A 4,049-nucleotide genomic window follows, 5' to 3' on the forward strand; every position below is an offset into this window, starting at 1 on the left:
GGTGGTGAACACCTTCCCGAGCTTGAGCCCGAGTATTGCGACCACTTCCGAAGGTGGACTGCAAGCGGGCTTGGTTCGTGGGTCCCGTCGCGCTGTCCTACGGGGAGGGTGCCGCGGAGCGGGGCGGCGGGGGGATGGGGGGCGGAGGGCGAAAACCAGTGCCTCAGGTGCTGGACACCAAGGAAGAGGGTTCGGTGGTGTTCGTTTGCTTCGGGAGCTGGTGCCACTTCACGGCGGAGCAGCTCCGGGAGATGGCGGTGGGGCTGGAGGCGTCGGGAAAGGCGTTCCTCTGGGCGGTGAGGGGAACCACCGAGGATGCCGCCAAGACGGAAGAGTGGATGCCGGAGGGGTGGAGGAGAGGGTGGGAGAGAGGGGACTGGTGGTGAGAGGCTGGGCCCCGCAGGTGGCGATTCTCGAGCACAAGGCGGTGGGGGCCTTCCTGACCCATTGCGGATGGAACTCCGTGCTGGAGGCGGCGGCCGCCGGTGTGCCGATGCTGACATGGCCGCTGGTCTTCGAGCAGTTCATCAACGAGCGTCTGGTGGTGGAGGTGATGGGGGTGGGGAAGAGGGTCTGGGACGGGTTCCAGAGCACGCTGGCGGAGGAGAAGGTGGTGGTGCCTGGGGAGGCGATCGGGAGGGCGGTGTCCGGATTCATGGAGCCAGGCGCCGACGGGGAGAGGCGCGAGGAGGCGGGCCAAGGAGTACGCAGCGATGGCGAGTGCAGCGGTTGTGGAGGGCGGGTCGGCCCACCGTGATCTCTGCGGCCTGATCGACGAGCTCGTGGCGAAGAAGAAGGACCGGAAGAAGGCGGTGCAAGGGCGGTAGGAGTTAAACTATTGGGTTGACTCATTCTCGTCCGATATGGACAAAGACCCTAAAAATCCTTTACATCAACGTGCTTTCTATTAAATGCTAGCCATGGTTGACGCATGGGGCTGGACGAAAAAAAAAAGATTACGCCTCCTGAGGCCCACTCCGTATTCTTCTCTTCTCCCTATGAACAAAACCAATGTTCCTAAAGATCTCGCCTTTTACTTCCACGGACATCTCGATCGCAACCAAGCCATGTACCACGATGTGGGTATCAGAATTTTATGAAATAATAAAATTTATATAAAAATAAAGTCACGTAGATTTTTTTTTTTTTTTTTTTGCATCAATCTTCTGAATCTTATACAATCATAAAAAAATCAAACTGCATGTGTACACTTTACTATCATTAAGTAGTATTTTGTTTTTCAATCCCAATTTCGAGTATAATCAACAGAAAGAATCTCACAAGCTTTCGAATATGTTGTGAACCAAGTTTGTAGAGGTTATGTCCTCATCCATCAGATTATTTATAGAATTAAAAAATTAATATTATCCATCATGACGAAGATTAATTTTATCACAATAACCATCAAATATATCCTTATTAGTTTATTGGGGCTTATCTTTAGTCAATTAAATCAATTAAATAAATCTTGAAGCATATTAGTGTGAGCTATATCGGATGGATTTAATCGGATAAATTTTAATATTCTCTCACTTGGTCCAACCTAATATAATCATCTTCATTTTAATTTTAAATATTCAAAAATTTTTAATAAAATTTTATTTTGGATCTAATAATTGAAAAACTGATGTGCATCCATATTAAAAAAAACTTAATTGCTCTACAAGATATACACTGTATGCTTATTATAAAATAATCAACGGTACAATTAATGATGATAAATACGTTATCAAGTAATATATGATTTTCCATACATCATAACACTACGATATCTCATAATCAAGTTATTTATATAAAATTTACTTAATAAATAGATGAAACTCTATGTCCATTCCTTCGTCATCTTTATATCATATAATAACAACTGATCAATATAAAATAAATAAACTAAATTTTATTATAAAACTCAATGTGATGACGTACTTTATATATAATATTCAATATATATCAAAAAATGAGCTATATCCTATGTGATTTACGTGATCTTTCAAAATTTCAGTAATATCTTTTAGTCAGTGGATCTACAATTATCAGCTCTGTATTAATATATTCCACATATACTATATCCTTTATTCTCTCACAAAGACCTAAGTATTTAATACTAATATATTTGCTGATACTTATACTCTTCGTACCAAAAAATCTTACTGAAAAACTATTATCATAGTATATCTTTATCTGTCTACTAATATAGTCAACAACTCCAAGTCTTATGATAAAATTTCATAATCATATAGCTTGTAAGCAAGTCTCATAGGCTACGCATGCTGGCTTCCATAGTGAATGTAGTGAATAAAATCTTATTTTATATTCATCTATGATGTAGCACCTCTTATAAGTAGAAAATATATCGGTGGTAGACTTCCTATTATTGATGTATTCAATAAAGTCTGAATTCTAATAGCCTATTACTTCATAATGATCAGACTGACTGTATGTGAGCATATAAATTTTTTTATCTTATAAGTAATGCATGACTTTATTTGTAACTTTTCAATGCTCTATTTTTCGATCACGTTGATAATGTCTAGGATTGATTTAACAAAAAGCAATGTCTGGATGTATACAAATACGAACATAGATTAAACTCCCAAAAAAGATATATAGATTATGAATCTTATTTCTTTTATATAGACCTCTTCCTCTAGATCATCATTAAGAAAAATTGTTCTCACATCCATCCGATGCAGTCCTAAAACAAAAGTAAATTATTAAGACCATGACAATCCTAAAAGAAGAATAGGTCCTTTTAAAGTCAATACTTTTCATTTATGTGAGCTCTTTTGACATAAGTCTGATTTTATACATTTGACCTTTCTATTAGGATTTCTTTGGTCATATAAATTCTTGTGCCAACCTATTGATCGTGCTCTTCAGGTAGATTAACTTATTCTCAGATATGATTATTATCTATAGAGGCTAACTCTTCTTTTTATGGCATCCAACCATTGCAAAGAATCCTCATCTTTCATGGCTTGTAAGACTGTCTCTAGGTTATATCCTTTACTTATATTAGTCAGTATACTACATAATCTAGAGATATGGTAGATTTTTTTATTCTAGTAGATCTCCAGATAGTTATCCCTTGATCCATTTGTGGTGGTAGTTAGATAGTTGCATCTTCGGCAATAGAAACCTTATGAGATACACTTGATGAAATGGTGATCCTTTCTAAATGTTATCTTAAAGAAAAATTATAGAAATTATTACTTCAGTCTATTTCTTAGGTACAGATTTATTTTTTATATTTTCTCAAAGATAATGTGTCAAGATTCTTCACTTCCGCTAAGCATGTCATCCTCCACTGCAAGTAAAAAAACTATTAGCGACGGCTTATTGCCGTCGCTAATAGTCTGTTTGTTGTCGCTTAATAATATTACCGTCATTAAAAATTTGATAAAAAAATCTCATCACTAATTATCATTATTAGTGATTGCAAATCTATCATTGCGAATAAAGATAATTAGCACGGTATTAGCGACAAAGTTCCATTGCTAACAATTTTAATTTTTTTAATCAAATTGTTAAAAAACTATTAGTGATGGTGACTGCGTCACTATTGCCATCATTAATAATTTTTTTAAATAAAATTTAAAAAATTATTAGCAATGATAGTTTGCGCCGCTAATATCGTCGCACTATCCCACAGAGAGGGCGTCGTAGAGCGGGTGGTGGGGGATGGGGGTGGAGGGCAGGAGCTGGTGCCTCAAGTGGTTGGACACCAAGGAAGAGGGTTTGGTGGTGTTCATTAATTACTTCAGGAGGTGGTGCCACTTCACGATGGAGCAGCTCTGGGGAGATGGCAGCGTGGCTAGAGGCTTTGAGAAGGCATTCCTTTGGGCAGTGAGAGGAACCAATGAGGATGCCACCAAGATGGAAGAGTGGATGCTGGAGAGGTGGGAGGAGAGGGTGGGAGAGGGGGGATTGGGTGTGAGAGGCTGGGAACCGTAGGTGGTGATTCTAGAGCATAAGGTGGTAGGGGCCTTCTTGACTCACTGCAGTATTGAAAAATATATCCTAAAGTCAATTATCTACCTATAAATGATTGA

General features: G+C 39.3%; 1 pseudogene; it reads left to right on the forward strand.

Moving 5' to 3' along the window:
• The window catches only part of LOC140856171 (scopoletin glucosyltransferase-like), an 11,645-nt pseudogene extending 10,783 nt beyond the window's left edge, over positions 1-862 (forward strand).
• Positions 863-4,049: the final 3,187 nt, after the last annotated feature.

The sequence above is a fragment of the Elaeis guineensis genome, chromosome 3, assembly GCF_000442705.2.
Source record: "Elaeis guineensis isolate ETL-2024a chromosome 3, EG11, whole genome shotgun sequence".
In the NCBI taxonomy this organism is placed as follows: Eukaryota; Viridiplantae; Streptophyta; class Magnoliopsida; order Arecales; family Arecaceae; genus Elaeis; species Elaeis guineensis.